Here is a 19,068-nt window from a genome sequence, read left to right as displayed (position 1 = left end):
TAACGCGGTATTGCAATTTTTTATATACATAAATATTTTTTTAAAAACTTGCATTTCATATATATTATCTTTTCGTAATATTTTTAGTTATACATATACGATAGTCTGCGAAGAAGAGATACTATCATGATTCTGGAGAGAAAAAAGAAGGGATAGATTCGTACGTTTAGTAAGCGCGAATTTCTTTTTTTTTATATATATATTATATAAAAAATAAACGATATGTATATATATATATACATAAGAAGAATAAAATAGCATTAAAAAATGTATTAATCCGAAGTAGTCACGCAGTTTCCATTCACGATTCATTGAAGGATAGAGTGAGATAAGAAAACCGGAGGGGTGAGAAACAAAAAAATTAAAAAAATAAAAAAATAACGCACAGGCAAACGCGCAATCGACCGCGCGTATATATCGGTCTGAGAAAACATCTTCCTTGGCCGCGCAACCGTACTTGGGCGAGTCAGGCAATTTGCGCGTTTCCTGTGCGCGAAGAATTGAACTCCCGCGTTAATTAATTTCCCGCGCGTTTAGTGCCGGAGGCAAGGACGATCGCGTTTGAGTCCTTCTCTCCGATCGTTTCGTTCTCAACCGTACGTTTTCTCAGAGTGCCAAATGAGCAATTGCCAAGCGAAAGCAGCGTTTAAGTATTCTCTATCTTTCGTCCTTTTTTTTCCCCAGAGGTTTTGTTCTGCCAATTCGTATCTTCGTCGTTCTTTGTCTGACCTTCGTCGAGCCCGCCAACCTTCGACAGTGCAGATTAAAAAGCACCAGTACAAGCGTTGCTCGATCGATGGCGAGAGGAACTTGAATTTCGTTTTCGCAGCACGTGCGATAAAAATTTCGAGCGACGTTGGAGGCATCGAAATGGACTCGATCGTCGTCTTTGAAATGAGGTGAGGTCCGGATCTAGAAAATGGATGTATCGCTGTTTTGAACGTTTCCTTTGCTTTTTCTGCGCGAAGTTTTATCGAGACACACACACACGCACATAATTGGCCTTTATAAAAGAAACTACAATGCTCTTGCGCATTTTACAAGGTAAGTGGAAACATTCTCTTCAAAATTAACGCGGCAACAAGCAAGTTTCGCGAACCGTTTCAAGTTCCTCGTACGATCGGAAACGCGTACGAGAAATTTTCCTCAATAACTTACGATGCGTGTACATACACGTCGCACGCGTCGCTTGTACTCCCTACTGCTTTCAATTTTTAATAAGAATTCGGCGATTATGCGCTGTGTCACTCGCTCCTCTGAGTTCCTGTCGTAGGCGAGAAAGAGAGAGAGGAACCGAGAGGATTGATATAGTTTCAGAAAGTTATTCATGATTATTTATCGCGGCTTCGCACCGATTTGACGTAATTATCAAAATTATTTCTTTACGTAGATTTATTTAAAAAAAAAACCTGCAAGGAAGGCTCCTCTCTTGCATTTATCAAATTTTTCTAAATATATATTTCTTTTTGCTAATATTTTTTCTTACATTTATTGAGCACGATAATGATAGGAAATTTGAGAATCTTTGAATTTGCAAATTTTAAAAGTATTGTAGTAACGTAATGTACATTTCTGTATTTATTCTAATATACTTGTTTTAATTTCAAATGATATAATAATAATTCTTGATATACTTAGTTTTTGTTAATAATGTAGAGTCAGTAAACATATTTTACTGTCAATGTTTCATTGAGAATAGGGAAAAGTAGTAGTGACCGTGGGAGCCTTTCTACAGAATTTAGACAATTTCCGGCAATGGCTGATCATGTTGATGCGCCAACAGGTGTAGATTAGAGACGAAGCCGAAAATATTGCAGTTTATTCGAGCGTCTTAGTTCGTTTTCTTCTGCTATATAATTTCGAATACATGGTGGACGATAGTCCCAGTTCGAATTTCGAGTCGTACCGGTATCGGAGGATCCTCGGAACGTAGAGAAGCGATGAACTTAGGAGACAAAAGAAGAATCGTCGCGAGATGGGAGGGGAAAAAGGATATCTTTTTTCGCTATTGACGGTGCCGTAGCAAGCTGCTGATTTTTTCTTTTTCTAAGAGGACAGCAAGTGTCTTTTATCATCGATCTTGCGTCGACGTACGACGACGCACTTAGCTCTGTAGTTGATAAGGCTAATGTTAAATTAGGCTAATCTTTTTTATTCGGGTATAATTACTATAGCGATTTTGTACTTTTGCTATTTTCATTAAACGTCGTGGGTAGAATCGCGCGACGAGAAACTATCGCGACGAGATCTCGCTGCTCCTCCGGCCCGTTGCGTTGTAAAATCGCCCTGCGTTAGCCCGAACTCGCCAAGATCCGGTGCAGAGACGCGTTATACAAAAGATAAATACAGAGCACCTGGAGAACAGTTTTCAAGTATTTCAAGAAACACCGGGAAAGCACGGAATTGCCGGAAGGTTTGACATTCGGACGAATATATCCCCCCCCCCTCCGATGAGATTCTCCGTGTCATATCTTTCGATGAAAACATGACAGATCTCGGGAAGACACGGGTGATAAACGCGAAAAACTGTCGAACGAAAGCTCGGCGCTTCGCGGGGTTCCCCGTAACGATATGCTCCGTGTAAAGCACAGCACTGTGATATCTTCTTGACCAGACCGGTACGTCATTGTTAGTCAATGTTGAAAATACGATAGAGACGACGTCAACTTCAGTGAAATCGAAATAGCAATATACGAATGACAAACAAATTGAAAAGAAGGGAAGATTCTGTTGAAATTGCACACTTTACCTTCCTTTCTTGGAGCGAGTTTGAATTCACGAATGTCCTGTGTCTCAGGAAGCTAGTCATATCCAGCAAACGGATGTGTTATGGTGTCCCATAATTGCCTCCAACAACTTTTAGTCTGGAACCTCACCCAAGCATATATCGGTGATTCCGAATGTCGAACCTTCCGGAAATCTGCGCGCATAGAGGAGACGATTCTTCTCGCGAGGAATTTCGCTGTTAGCCAGAAAGTTAAATCGGACATTCAGGCTGACGATGGGCGGTACAAAGATATTCGCGCTTTTATTACTCGAGTCGAGACAAAGTTGCAGCACTTCTATCCGTTGGAAATTAATTCTCGCCGCGCGGTTCGCCGACGTTCAACGTCGATCTAGTGAACGTTTTGTATATCAGTGTTTTTTATATGGATGACTGGGGTGTCAGCGAGGGCTGTCCCGTCGACGACTTCACCGAGTTCTCGGGATGGTCGGTATCGTCGGCCAGACGTTGCCTTTCTCGCTGCCCGAAGGTTTACCGAATAATCGATATATCCCGCGTTTGTGAATTTTATATAATCCGAATAGAGCGTTCGCGTGGTACGTTTGTATGGGGCTAAGGGGACAGGGTTGATGGGAGGGAGGGAAGAGGGTTGAGTCTCCGTGATGGAGTAGAGAGGTTACGAATGGTTGAATTATGAATAGAGTTTAGCGTAGAGTCATTACTTGAAAAGAAAACAAGGTTTGAATCATCGATAAATAGTAAGTTTATATAGAACGACGGTTTTCTCATAGTTAAGACGCCCTTTCGTTTTCGTCGGTCGTTCACCCGACCTCCAAAGAGAGAATGGGTGGGGTACACAGGAGTGAAAGGGTGAAGGTGAGATTCTGTCCTCGAGAGCAGCTTCGCCTCGGGGCGCGAAGACGTGCGCAACCCTCCCCGCGGACCTTCACCCCGGCGCCGGTCGACTTTGAATCAAGCGCGATGGGAACTCGGCCAAGATCGACGTCGGCCTTGAGACAGAAATTCGATCTTGAAGGGAACATCGTGACGTGCGCCACTCGCGCTGAGCTGCGAGGGCGACGCGCGTGCGCCGGGAACGGACGGAGAAGGGTGAGAGAAATCTCGGATCCGAGGGAGATCGCGCCGGTGAAAATCGACTGACGTCTTCGGGCAAGGTCGGGTAGACGACCGGACGAATCGTCCTAGGTGATAGGTTATTGTGTCATATTGTGGATGTCCGAGATGATTAAGACGAGGGGGAGAGGGAAAATTTTATTATGTACTAATCATAGTAATTATATCGGTTGTTCGTCGGTACCCTTTCACGCGGCCTTGATGTGGCCACAGGGACGTGAGGGAACGATTTTCTCGTCGGTCAAAGTTCGTTTAAATAATTCGATATATAAAATAGATGAAGAAATATATATATATATATATGAAAATATATATATAGATAGATATATATTATATTATGAAAAATGAATAATACGTACGTTTAAGAATCATCAATTTTTGTCTCTTTTAGCGATTAAGGGTCTTTACAGCTGTGCTAGACAACTATAGGTATATATATCAAAAAAATATATAAATCTATATATATATATATATATATACGTACGTTCTCAACGTGTACGTCGCTAATACGCGCGAAGCAACGTATACGGGCTCCTTAGAAGTAAAACCAGAAGAAAAAGGATTTACACACGCACATTCTAATTACACGTACGCAACCGCACGCGTTAAATAAATCACACGAAAACCACAAACGCGCGGTCTCGACGGTATCGACGACGAGACACGAGAGGAAGGTCTGCTTCATTTTCTCAGACATAAACCGAAGCAGAAGTACGAAACAACGTAAGAGACTGCATCATAATAATATCTACAGTTATCGAGATAACGGAGGATAAATATCGAGAATCGCAGACGCTACAAATGGCTGGAACCATTCGCGAGACAAATTCATTTTAATGGTGGGCGCCGATATTTCATCAATCAAATATTTGTTCCGTGAGCGCAAAGGGCGAGATTCGTCCACGACGTTGAGAGAAAAAGAGAAGGTGATAGGCTAAACAAAGTAGCTTGTTCTTTGTTGGACAAAATATATGTTGCAGGACTCGAAACAAAATCTACGTGAAATCTCGAACGGCCGACACCCCTTGAGCAACGTACGTCCGCTCGTGAAGATCGCCTCGTGATCTCTCGTCATAGTCATACACCGTGATCACGCGCGCGTTAACACACACACACACACACACGAATACATGTTTCCAACGATGTCTTTATTAGCTGTAATTATTGCAGCGAATATCGGAAGGTTGACGAGCAGTCACGTCAACTACCGCGTCACAATCGTGCAGCAGAGCAAATGCATCTCTTAATTTTTTTTTCAACCTCCATGATAATCTTCGATTTTTTTCAACGCATCTTAAACGGTAAAAGCTCGGGCACGAAACTTTTGATTGTCGATTTGGCTTCCCTTTTCTGTTTTACTTGCAATTTTCTGTAGCGTCATTTACTCGCGAGGGTACGCGAAACGGTGATAATTTCTTGTGATCGATGAGAAGGAGGTCCGACACTCGCGATGGAATCGCACCAGCGATCCTCCCCTTTGGCCGATCAATTTCGGCGATCTGTAGAATTGATTCCAGACGGTACGTTTAACTTTCAATATTATTTTTAACCGGAACGACATCACCTTTTTACAACTTGACTTATATTTCTCCTAAAACAAGTGTAAACACTTGTATAATTACTGTATTACTATTTTTCCGTTTGTCGCAATCAATATTTAGTTGACGAATCTTCTGGAGTCGAATTCGAAGGAGTGTCCAAAATGCCTCCGAGAGCAGACTTGTTAGTTTCATTTAATGCGCTGAATCGCCTCGGCGTCTCTAGATTTTTCGCGCTTGTCTTCAGTTTAGTGGCTCGTTCCTCAGTTTCATTGGTATAATTTTTTTTTCCTCGCGTCTCTCACTTCACGAATCAATACGTAGATCCAGATGACGACAAATGTTTGAAGTTTTTTTTTTTTTTTGTTTGTTTTGTGCTTCTAATGTGGTAAGAAATGATAAGCGAAATACACGTAAATACGTTAGATACATAGACATATACATGCGTATGTTATATCAGTGCGCAATTAAGTACACATATAGTTAACCGTGTAACTATTACCTACGTACTACCGTATTAGAGGGAAGATCGCGCGAACACTCATTGCGTTGAGAACACAATATCGCAGAGGTTTTTTTTCTCCCGTTTCGTTTACACTATTAAATGTATGTACGATTTGAAAGGCAGGTTATATATTTAAACTGCCTCCCTTCCCCATCCCCTTCCCAACTGGTGTTCGATGACTCCGCGCTGAAACCGCGAACTCTCACCGAACTCTTACCTGAGTGTTACACACACACAGTTACCATACCGCTCAATCAGAGGATTTCCGCGGTTTCAGAACGGTGGGAAAGGCATTGGTTTTTTTCAAAGAGTTAAATTGCGCACGTTCTGCGGGCGTTAACCGTCATGGGGCTCGACGAACCCTCCCCAAAAAAAGAAATAAGAGGCAGGTCCTGTTTTCCCTGTGACGGTTGACGCCCGCTCGACCCGTAATAGCTTGATTGTGATGTTAATTCGTTAATGAACGTTAAACTCGTGTATACCATATACTCTCGAACCTGGTGTTGGCTGCCTGCGCGAACACGTTTGTGGACCCTCTCACCGGTTTCTCGGAAGTCCTTTCGCGTTAGGCACAACTGCCCGTGCCGCAGCGCGAGGGTTCATTTCATTCCTCGAATGCATAATAATCCCGAGGTCCGCGAGGTCTACGGTCGTGTCGCGCGACAGCACGGATTCTCTCCTGTTTTACAGGCTAAATGTAGCTTTCGGATGTAGAAGAGAGAGAGAAAGAGAGACGGAAAGATGTAGAAGATAGAGGGAGAGGGAATATAAGATGATGGAAAGGAAGTTATATACGTAGGGCTGCGGATTTAGAGAATCGCCCGTCGGCGAACGCTACATTCTTATCGAAAGACGTACAAAGTGAGAGAGGAAGAATAGATAGAGACGATAAGTGCGCGCTTGTCGCGCTCTGTTTAAAGACGCCGGATTTACGAGAAAGAGAGTGACGCTGCTCGCGAACGTGGAACACGCGGGGGCGCGGAGGGGTTCGCGAACGGAAAAGCGAACGTGTCGTCGGTATTGGCGTCGAAGGGGGAGAACGATCGCGTGGAATTCCACGGAATTCGCGCTCCGCGTCTCTCGACTTTCCCGATTGAGTTTCACAGGAATACGAAGTCCCGCGGTGTGCCCCCCTCCCCCTCCCCCACCCCCGTTCCCCGACGGCGAACGTCGACATTTTCACAATGGATTTATCGAACACACCCTTCACCTCTCTCATCCCGCCCCCATTTTCCTCTTCCCATCCTCCGTTCCTCCCATCTTCATCGCTAATCCTGTAAGTGATGTAATTAATGTACGTTGCCTAATAATTGTTATACTGAAACGTTAGAACGACGAAGAAATTTTATCGAGTGCGCTACTGGAGAGCGGTTTTGTTTTTCTCACGTCGGCGACTCGCGTGCCAACCCCCCCAGTGTCCATCAATCGCGCCGGTCTCTCTTCGGAGAATCGTTTTGTTTAGAGGGAGATTCAAAGGGTGCTCCGGCAAGTCCGGACATCTCGCGGGGGATTAAAAAAAACGGGGAGATCGGCTCGTGAGACAAGGTGGGCACCGTTCGCCGACGTCATAAATAGTACACACACCGGCTGTCTTTCACGTTCTACGATTGAAGGAGCCGAGCTCTCGATTCCCCCCAACCCCTGAGGACTCGCGAAAGTGGTTATCGCAAGGTAACGCTGATGTTGAAGAGCAAATGATGGAAAAAGTAATAGCGTTTTTGTTTTTAGCGTGGGAGGCAGAACGCTTAGCTCCGAGTGGGTCTCTATCAAGAAGCGGCCGAAATTGCGGGATTTTTCGAACGAATGCTGAGGGCTCGGCCGTAATCGAGTCGATCGGATACGTTGGCCAAGGTACAAATGTACATAGGAGCATAATGTTGTTATTAACGTATAACGCTGCCGTCCCGCCTCTGTGTGTTCCTCTGAACCTACAACCTGCGTTAAAGATGTCGTAAAGCCGCGAAAAAAATGGATTCTCCTATTATTAATGGCGCGTTTGCGATATTATTGCGATACTGTGTTGTTTTATTTTTTATACTGTAGCGATGAGTTCAGTATTCCGTCATACGTTACGCAGCATATTCATTTTTTTTATCTATATAATTTTTATGGAATGCATAGGTCAAATCATTTAGTCGAGCTTTTTTTTTTACATATTCGCGATGATTTAAATCAATCTTTCCTTGTTCGAAGGAATGCTTTCATTAGATTAACATTGAGATGCAATGATGTGCCAACAAATTATTTAGAGATACGACAAACGGGAAAATTGCAGGCGGAAGATGTTATCTCATTCAGTCGCGAGTCTGACACCGACGCTCCGGTCGGTCCACAAACTTCGTGCTCAAGGACTCGCCGAGTTCCTGGCTCTGAACTCATCGCTTTGGTAATCGCGCCGATGATGTCGGCGCGTGGCCTAAAACGAGTCCTGTTAACATACACGTGTATACCGCGAAATCGCGGATGATGGAGCAAACGCGGAGGACACGCGGAGGCGGGGGAATGTTCGTGAAGGACGAAAACGTGAATAAAGAGTGAAGGATTGCGACATTTGACGGAAAAGTGTAAAAAACAATTGGTTCGCGGCTCGTTGTTTCCCGAGAGCCAACCTCTTGATATCCGAAATTATTCCTTTTCTTCCTTCCTTATCTTTGCCTCGAAGCGAGCCGTGAGCCAATCGAAATTACGCAGATTTCAGAAAAGCGGATCGACGATATATTAATCACGCACGAGCGCACTGGAAAATTACAACTTCGTAATCAACGACAAATAGTCGCGCACTTCTAAGACGATATTTTTGTTTCTTTTTCCTTTTGTGTCTTCTCTTATCATTGTCGGTGATTCTTCACGCGGCTAATCGCGGAGGATTACGCGTGGGCGGTACACGCGTGGTCCTCTCGCGCGCGAACAACGCGCGATTAATTAAGGATTTAACGGGACGCGCATTAATCGCTAGTTCCCTCGTCCCTCCCCTTCCCTCTCCTACCCCACACCCCTCTTATACCAAAAGTATCAGTTTGCAGCCAATTTTCTTCGAGGGGTTAACCGATGTGTTTGAATGGCGTGTGGATGTGCTACTCCCTTCCTATTCGTGCATTTAATCGCACTCGTAGCGTATATATGTACATCTATAATACACGTATATGTATAAACCCTCCTTTAAACCTATCCCTGTAACCCCCGAGTCAGTAGACTTTATGTACGAAGCGTCGTCTGTGTAAAATGGCGTCGTGTCGGATTTGTACTCTCGTAGTAAGCGTATAGTCTTTGCTGAAGGAAGCCATTCGCGCCCGTCGTCCTAATTGTCGCGAGGATCCCCCTGGCACGCTAATAGTTTACAGGTGTGCGTGATGGGCCTTTGATTAAACCCGGGGACAATTTTCTAAACTCTCCGTGCGTGCCAGTTATTCGACTCGCGCGAAGAGGAATCTTCGATCCGGCATTGTTTCAATCGAACGTCCGCGCGCGAAAATCACGATCGGGAATTTTCTACGTGCGTGACAATCGACGCTTCTTCGAGACGTGTGCGACCTGCGCGAATGGTACCACTTTGAGTAGCTCGCCTTTAGCTAACAATGGCGTAAAACGGTAACAACGACGACGACGACGACGACGACGATGAATGTACGTTCTTCAATGTATACGTACACGAGGTACTCGCGTAAGACTGTATTTGCAACATATATTTCTCGTCGTTTTTAAGAGGGGAAAATTCGCGCTGTCTGTCACTGTAAATCAACACCAATCGCGACGGTAATGCCGAGTACTCGAATACGGCAAACTTCGTAATATTTGCGTCTTTACAGTTAGTATAGCCAGCAGACGCGCGAGAATAAAGAGAGAAAAAGAAGAAAATAAAGAAAAAGAATCGCGAAACGAAATTTGGCTAAGGAAAAGAGAGAGAGAGAAACCGCGCAAATTGATCGACATACGCTCTCGTAGTCGTCGCGCTTTAGTGGGGGCTAAGTTCACGGTGGATCTTGAGGGTAGACTTCTTTTTTTTACAAAACGAAAATTAAAAAAAAAAAGAACTGCGCGTTCCACGAGGGAACGCGGATCAGGCGTTAAAAATTAAGATTCGGTATAAGTTTCTTAGAGGTAATTCGGGCATTTTTATTCGGCTGTGTTATTAAAGAAAAAAAGAATAATAATACTGAAAATAAAAAACGCGCGGAGAAGCGACTTTAGATTCGATAAGATCTCACAAATTTAGATGAATAATTTTTGTACCCTATTTTTTTAAGCGATCGCCACGCGTCGATCACGCGACGAAGTACGGAGGGGATGGAAATTAAACACGGTAGTATTTATCAAAATTAAGGCGTCGTTAAGTTTAGTTTAAGGCAAGCAATTCGTCGGCAATTTCGGAAACGCCAATTATTATACGCGCGCGTCGATGCTACGTTCTTAGCATCGAGCCGATAATCGAGGAGGGTATTCGGAAGTAAATCGAAGATTCGCCTCTGCTTAGCCCTTCCGATACGTTAGGGATAATCGATAAACCTTCCGTAACAAGGGAAAGAGAACAGGGAAACGTGAAACCCCGAGCGAAAATAGAACGCTACGAGATCGACGATCGTGCCGCATCGAAACGATCTTCTTGAGAGAAGCTAGTCCCTGCCCGATGATCCACTCGGGCACGATCGATCGCGAACGCGAGACACTCGAGACGTAAAACCGTTTGCCAGGGTGTGTCATCGATGTTAACCTTGATAAGTAATCCCACATAGATATATATATATATAAGGTATACGCTCTTTTAACTCACACTCTTTGATCCGCCCTCGTGCCCGAGGGACGAGGACGCGGCAAGACTTCTACGTTCAAAGGCCGCGCGTAGTTTTTAGGCATACTTAGCCGTATTACTTAGTCGTTAAGCTCGAATCGAGAGGAGAGAAACCGATCGGACGGCAGGCATGGAAGCGATCCAAAAAAAAAAAAAAGAAATCATAGTAGACACAAGCATTTTGCGATGCAAAAGCGAATAATCATGCTGGTAGTGCGGACCAAACGGGACAACCGAACGGGAAGTTTGTGGAAAGGGGTGAAAGGTGACGAAAGGTCTGGTGTTTCTCTACGGGAAGAAGCGGGAGAAGGAGAGAAAGAGAAAGGGGAGGTGAGAAAGACGCGTAAAAAGAAATTGCCGCTCTCCATCGGAGATCGGACGTCCGATATCGTTTGCAGTGACGAGATTAAACTCGTGAGAGTTTAAGACACGGCGACGAGGAGACTTTTGACAATTGCGCCGTGCCCTTCGAGACGTTTGATTGTTTCCTTCCTTACGTACGGCACACCTTTTTTTTCTCGCGTGTTGAGCAGAGAGTACGTTGTTTTAAGTTTTCACGCTTTCGTTAAGATAAATCGAAGTAGGCTCATAATCCCAAAAATCGTCAGAGATACACGTAACATTGGTGAAACTAACGATTGGCTTATCTGTAATTTGATAATCGCGGAAGAGGCACGATACAAGATGAGGAGGTGGACCGCGCTATTTTTATCTTTACCATTCGACTACTCGATCGTCTGATTCTCAATCGCTGCGACTTTGCGACGAACGTCGTCGTCCGCGGAAATCAGATACATTCGTGCTTTCTCGAAGTCGTTACTTGTGACGGACCGTAATTGGCCACGCGTTTGACGGATATACACACAGCTAGTGCACATTTAAGGACAGTCTAACGTTTCTTTGTCGTATTGCTGCCGACTTCGTCGTCATTGGAGTCCCGGTTAACGAGTGAATTCTTCTTGTTCCGCGTGCAATCGAGACTCCGGGCGACGGTAAAACGTCCCCCGTCTTTTGAAACATCGCGCACCAGACTTCTTTCCGATTTCCTGTTTTATCTCCCATCGCGGACGTTCAGATCTATTTCTTTTTTTCCCGAGGGCGGTGAGAGAAGAAAAGAGAGAGAAAGAGAGACAGAGATAAAGGAAGCACGGCGAGGAAAGAGAGAAGCGAGATGGCTACGAACGATAAAAAAAAAAAGAATGAAAGAAACAGTGAATTGCGATAGCCTTTCCATGTCTTACTGCCCTGCCCTATGACTCTCGCTCGCCTTCCTACGATCTTCGGTCGAGAGGAGGAAAAAAGAGAAAGAATGAAAAGAGGAAACAATCGGAGAAACGAATAATCGGCGGCGTCGCGCCGCGCCGCGTGCGGTAAACCAACGACGAGGGCGTATTCTCGCGCGAGTGATTTGCCGGAAGTAGGAAGGCAACGAGGAGGAGGGAAGCGTTGAAGCTGAGGTCGCGCGAGGTCGGAGCTTTTTTCGAAGGAAAAACCTACAGAAGGCGGTCGTAACGACGGTTTGGGTAATATTAAACATACATATATACGCACACACATAATAGATATATACGCGTACACGTACATACATATAACATGCGTGATAGCGATAAACGGTAAACACATATTGCATATTACCATCTAGCGGGGTACACGGTTCGATCGAAGATTCGGCGGGGCTTCAGAATCGCTCACCGGTTAACTAGTTCTCTCTTTCGCGGAGAGAAAGGGTACTCCTCCTTTAGACGTAGCTCGTATCAGGTCCTGTCTGTTAGGTACGTTTGCACGTGGTAAACATATATTTATATATATACACACACACACACGCGCGTATACTTATGCATTAACGGAGCTATTTCCCATTCTCGTGTAGCTGTTTGTCGGAGTCACGATGGGCGACACGCGTCGCGACTTCGTAAAGAGTCCGCGCATTCTTCTATCGCTAAAAACGGTAAATACAGATTGGCAGACGGAGAGCCGTGTCTACGTGAAGCGCAATCGTGACTCAATTTAGCGGTCGTGAATGAGAGAAGTGTGACTGCGTGGTTTGCAAGGATCTTTAGCCTGAAAAATTAACCCATCCCACACTCACAGTTTTCCGATCATCCCCTACCTGACCCGATTTTTCGCCAGTTAGCCACTGAGTTGTCCATTTCGTTCGACTGTACCAAGAATGCAAAAAAAAAAGAAGAAAAAAGAAAAACCACAGCGCGACCCGCGACTGTCCAATCACGACGAATACAATCGGTAAAAGAGTCGACATTTTCTACTTTAATAGAAGGAAAATCATTGCTCGGTACTTACACGATCTTTGTTTTTATTTTTTAACTTTTTAGTATCATAATAGCAATTTAGAGATACGTTGTGATTTTTGGGCAATCCATATATTTTACTTTACTTTGGAATATCAGTGTGACCGGAGTTTAAGGAATTTGACGATTCATTTACCGTGTAATCTTTTTTTCTTATCAATATCCTTGCGATTGGACACGTCGCGCGCCTCGTTCGGTTACCTTGCTGACATCAAACACGAATTGGGACATTTTACGAGGACGGGAAAAAAAGTGCGCGATATTGCATGACTCGGTTAGATCGCGAGAGGATGTTACTCGACTTTAGGAAGTGACACATGCGAGACTGGGTAAGATGTTCCCTTAAAATCATGGAAAATATAAAACAACAGCGAGGCAGCTGTATCCCTCGATACCTCCCCTATAAGAGTACAAATTTTTCTAATATGAATAACTATATCGAGCGCTGAATAAAATATTAGCTGACGAAGGCGTAACGAGGAAAGACATAAAGCGAGAAAGAAAGAGAGAAAGATTATTAATTATTACTGAGCGCGAGAGAGTGAAAGGGAGAGAGTGACGAGATGAGAAAGAAAAAGAAAAGAGTAATATTAGGCGAAGGATAATGTGTGTTTAACGATGTTTTCCCCGGTGTAGAAATTATTGCGATAACGAATATGAAAATTAAATGAAATGGTTTATATGATAAACGTACCGTATAACTTACCTAGCGCTAGGTTCACTGAACGTTACATTATTAGCGGAGTATGATATATATTATAATATACGCGCATGTAGCTATGTGTTGACGATCCGGACTGCCATTAGCACTTAAGGCGCGGCCCCACTGATCCCCCCCCCCCCTTTGAAATTCTCAGGAACATTTTCATCGAGGCTTCGCGATAACTTTGAAAGCGTGCAACGATGCATCTCGTGATTCACGCGTGTCCCCCCCTTCCCCAGCATACACTCCCCCTCCTCCCACATACATCCACACGATGATTTAGACGAATAGATTTTATAACATATATACATATAGATATGTGAAACAAAAGAGATAATTTCCGTTCGCTATCATATCGACGTATATCAATATACGCACGTCAAGTCTTTACCTCAATGCCGGGCGATTTCAGAGTTAACTCGATCGCTTTCTCGATGGCTAATCTCGTTGTTGACAGTCGGTCCCTTGCGGTAGGGTAAAAACGCGCGGGCGGGAATCGCTCTCGCAGTATTATCGGAATCTTTGTCGAGCTGGTCTTAAGTGACATGGTAATTTAACCGAGGTGAACGGAAGCGAACGAAATATTACGCGTATTACGGGCGCACGCGTGAGCTGATGATGATCACGCGTGCAGTTAGACATGTAAGCTTTGAAGAATCAGTATCGTAGTTAGAGCTCGGTGTGTTTATTGCATGCACCCGCCTATGGATAGACGAGGGAGAGTACCGGTAATCTATTTAAAGAATTATCTCTTTCTAGCTGTTTCCCCTTTTACAATGCATTATCTATGGGATATGTACACACGCATAACCGAGATACACGAGTACACGTCACACCGTTACACAGATTCGTCAACTTGAACTTCCCCGTATACCTCCATACATGTAAAAACCCACACACACACACACGCACACGTGCAACTGTATACTTCTATCTAGGAGCAATAAATGAAAATAAAATATCGAGGTTATCGTGCTTCGATCGACCGCGGCAAAATCAAGTTGGATATCCGAATGTTAAATATGTCCTATGAATTTAGCAAAAAAAAAAAACCGTCAAACGAAGAGGAAACTCGTGCTCGATCGAACCCAAAATCAAATTCTCCTCGAGCTGACGTCAAAGTGAGAGCGAGGGCAGAATGGAATCAAGATTATTGGCGAAATTCGCGGGTTAAATTTTCGAATGCGAGGAGGGTTCGATCCCGCACGTTATTTTTTACCGGGTAAGTGGCTTTCGTTCGCCGGTCAATGGAAGCGCGCGTCACCTCGTAAAACGTAACTTGCAACTGCCGAAGATAAGACTCGAGAAATACATAATCTTTCCAGCCTAGGAATTTTTTACCGAGATGGTTTTATACGCTGTTTTTTGGTGGACCACAAGTTTCCGTGCCGAGATATAATAATAACAGATTGCAGATCATTCGAGACTGATCTCCGTTCAATTAGTCGCGTCAGCGTCGACGATTCGAGGCGAAAATTAACGAGGAGGAGAAAGAGAGAGGAGGGAGAGGGCAGGACGGTCCCCGACGATTGTGTTTTCGGCGGAAGATTCTCGTGCGATCGTAGACGACGAGCCGGGGAAGGACAAAGTACCGACACGATCGATTCCGACGGCAAACACCGGCGGTCCAACGACTCCATATCCGAATGATCAAGAATTCCTTGATCGTTCGAATATCCGTACGTAAGACTCGAGCGTTGGGCGGGCGATCGACGCCGTGGACTGAGAGATGAGAAGTGGACCGTGAAACTAACGTATACACAGATGTATAGATATATATATTTTTGATAAAAATCTATTCGAAAGTGACCCGCAAAAAAAAAGGAGAGAGATTAAAATCGTCGTCCCCGGCCGTGGGTTTTTTCGCATCTCGATGAAATTTTACGAACCTGGAAAACCAGCAAGAAAGAGACTCTCTTGCTCCTGCCTCGTCAAATTCTCCTCGAAGACGCATGCAATAAATCAAGAACGTGTCGACGTGTGTCTGGAGAATCAATAAACACGTCTTTTTTTTTTGCGAATTCTACCGATGTCTATGAGGTCCACTGTTTCCGTGATGAATTGCCGCAATCGAATTCGAAACGGTTGTTGTCGTTAAGACCGAAGGACGTGTGACTTGTCGAGCTTCGGTTTTCGAAAAATTGTTCTAGGCAGATCTAAGCTTAATATTTCCATGTGAGAGAGCATATTATAGACCGAGCATTTATACATAGATCGATACGCAGAACGCGCATGTCGACAGATCCGATAGAAAGAAACGAGACCGTTTCTTCAATAGCGTCTGTCGGGATGCCACTACACACCACCACCGACACCGTGAATAAAATGAGAGAGTACACAGAGAGGAATGTATAATGTGCACACACAGGTGAAGACACGTATACAGGTTACACTACATTGTACGATCGGCACTATTTCCCTAGCGCTTGCCAAACTCTTATTATGATCATTCTATCGTTAGAGTATAAGAGTTGATATTTAATAATTCGTATTGTAATTGTATGCGATTATATTTGTTTGGTTGGCTTGAGGGCGAGAGTCTAACTCGGGTTATTAGATACTACGCTGTACCTTTAGCTGGCGGGTCACTGACAGTAACTGTCATCTTTGCTCCACCTGAATGAAGGAAGGGATTCCCCGTAAAAATAATCACGAGTTTATTCAGATATTGTTATAGTTTAAGTTTCGACATCGTATTGTCATCCAGATTCTCGAGTATGACGTAATAATGTTAATCCAAATAAAAAGGTATAAAGTATATGCTGTTTATTTCTTTGTGCTGAAAGTTGTACATGTTTGTGAGTTTTAACATAATTCGTATATAATATATGTAATTGATTCATTGAGAAAGCATTGTATAATGTTCAAATGTATAAGTTCCTTTACGAGCTCTCATTTATATTGCATGTTGAATCGTATAATTATGATGTGGATAGATAAGATTTAAGGAGAATATATTTGGTATTAAGATATTGGTTGTGAAAAGGAATAGCGAGAGAGAAATGTTTTGCTTGGGTAGACTGCGTCGCTTCACCTTGTAGTGGCGAGTGATAATTGATGACGACGCTGCTGCAACGCAACGTCGAATTGTTGACGAGTTCGATACGTCGCGCGGACGTGCCTTCGACTAACGAGCGAACCCCAAGCTGAACGATTAGGCGAGGACATACGCGAGGAATTCCTTCGTGAGGGCGAACATCGAGCGCTGGCCGTTGTACATGTTCCCGTAGCGATTGCTCGTGCGTGTTTCCAGGTGAGGAATAAGTGCCACCATCAGGCGTACACGACGAATGACGACTGCGACGACGAGACACAAGATCGTCCGGTGGCGGTCGATCTCCTCGGAGCTGGCGTTCGTCGCAGAGTAAAAAAAAAAAAAAATTGCGCTTTTACCCGCACGGCCGACAGTCGAGGACACGTCCGTCGCGCGTGCGAACGGACGAGTAGGAAGATCACGAAATCGTTAAGGGAGATGCGCGCGGTGCACCCGCCAGCGACTTTGAGGGGAAGATAGACGCATGAAAAAGAAAAGAAATACATACACACACATACATACGTACACGCAAAGCGGAAAGTAACGAAGGGTAGGAATCGCGTTTGAGAGAAAGAATAGGTATATATGATATCGATAAGTTGTGTCTCGCGATCGAGAGAGCTAGTGCTTGACATAACAGTCGCCGGATCGTTTCTCCGAGAATCAGATCGACGAGACGAGTCGATCGAGCTAGTGGGCACGAAGAGTTGCCTTGCGCGGGCCTAAGGACTAAAAAACGCGAGGCGAAAGGGAAACGGAAACGCGAGAGAGACGGCAATCTCGGATAAGCGATTTGACGTACAACACACACACACACACACACACACATACACGTGTAATGGAAACATTTAATACTTTAGTCAGGAAACCGTCGACGGAACTCGTACGACCTCCTCACCTCGGGCCCGATCTCTCCGGGTCAAGGTCCGTCGGGGAGGTCGACCGTTCTGTCGTCTCCACATCGCACTACACGAGTTTGCGTTAATTAATCAATGCTCTACTCTCAGAGCGGAGGACACGGTCAATATGGATCCTGGCAGTTTTGGACTTAAGCGTCCTCCCTTGCCGGCCATCCTCTCTCGTCACGGGGCCTATCCTTCCTCTCTGGTCCCGGGGCGTGACGCGAGGACATCGCCGGGAAGGGTATTTTAAGCGAAAGGACGAACAGGAAGTACACTGTAAGCATTAGCGCGTTACGCGGCTACGCCTAGGTTTAAAATGTGGTGGAGAAAAAAAGGGGGAAAAAAAAAGAAAAACGGACAAAAAAACGTATATCGTAACGCAATTTTTAAGAACAACTTGTAAGAACGCGATGATTATTATCTATAAATAGCGTGTGAGGATCGAGCTTTATACCGCTTTTGTATGTTTAGTAATGGAATACCTATACATTAAATATTAAACAAATAAAAATGATGAATAAAATAAACACCTACGACAAAAACCTACACAACCTACTATCTAATTGACTATTCTCTATATGCAAGACATATATAAACATAATATATATTATATATTAAATAAATATAGATATATATTACAATAATTATATATTATGATTATTACGCTACGAGAATACGAGTATGATGATTTTAAGGAAAGTATACATATTATATTAATAAACATTTTTTAATGCCATTATCCTAAAGATATTGGTGAAATGAAATGAAATACAAAAAAAAAATTATGACGTTTCGAGTTATTTATTTGCTTCCTCTAAAATCCCTTCCTGATCGTGATTAATCCTTGATTTGTAATAATATAAGAAACTACAAAGTATGTATAACAAGTTTCATATTACATTTTGAAATAATAGAGCTGTAATCTTAATTGAGTGTTTCAAACGTATGAGCCGTGTCAGAAATTTCTTAAGCATTAATATTTATGGAAACAACGAACGAGATGCCTCGTGCAAAGGGAAGAATTCCGCTGAAAGCGAAACGTTGATATTTCTGAACTTATAATTAAACTGCTCCGTTAATTATACGCCAAGTTGTTTCTTGGAATAAATGAAAATTTGATTGCTGCATACGTACTTGCAATAATAATTGAACAATTGCCCGCGGAACTTTTCCCGTTGAATAAAGTTATTCGGATGAAAAGTCAAATATTCTCGAGAGACGAACGCAAGCTATCATCCGGTAATTACGAGTGAGACGATGAATCTATCACGTTCTGCATGACGTCCGCGATATTATAACATGACGTCCAGGAAAGGTTAATGAATATTAAATTTATCAAGTTTGCATGAGATATTTTCTCGGTAAAAGACACGTACTAAGAAGCACGACCAATTAATTGAGAAGTGGTATAATAAAATTTTAAATCAATCTA

At 43.7% G+C, this 19,068-nt stretch overlaps 1 protein-coding gene across 2 annotated transcripts in view; it reads left to right on the top strand.

Moving 5' to 3' along the window:
* Positions 1 to 17,962, top strand: part of LOC105834468 (headcase protein) — a 161,477-nt gene extending 143,515 nt beyond the window's left edge. The window contains exons 6-7 of one of the 2 annotated variants that reach the window (XM_036286481.1): positions 685 to 899; positions 7,631 to 17,962. The gene's annotated coding sequence lies outside the window, so the exon portion shown is untranslated. Of the gene's footprint in view, positions 1 to 684 lie in introns of both variants that reach the window. The other variant, XM_036286480.1, reaches the window with a different exon arrangement.
* Positions 17,963 to 19,068: the final 1,106 nt, after the last annotated feature.

The sequence above is a fragment of the Monomorium pharaonis genome, chromosome 4, assembly GCF_013373865.1.
Source record: "Monomorium pharaonis isolate MP-MQ-018 chromosome 4, ASM1337386v2, whole genome shotgun sequence".
Taxonomy (NCBI): Eukaryota; Metazoa; Arthropoda; class Insecta; order Hymenoptera; family Formicidae; genus Monomorium; species Monomorium pharaonis.
This window is presented reverse-complemented; position numbering and strand designations above follow the sequence as displayed.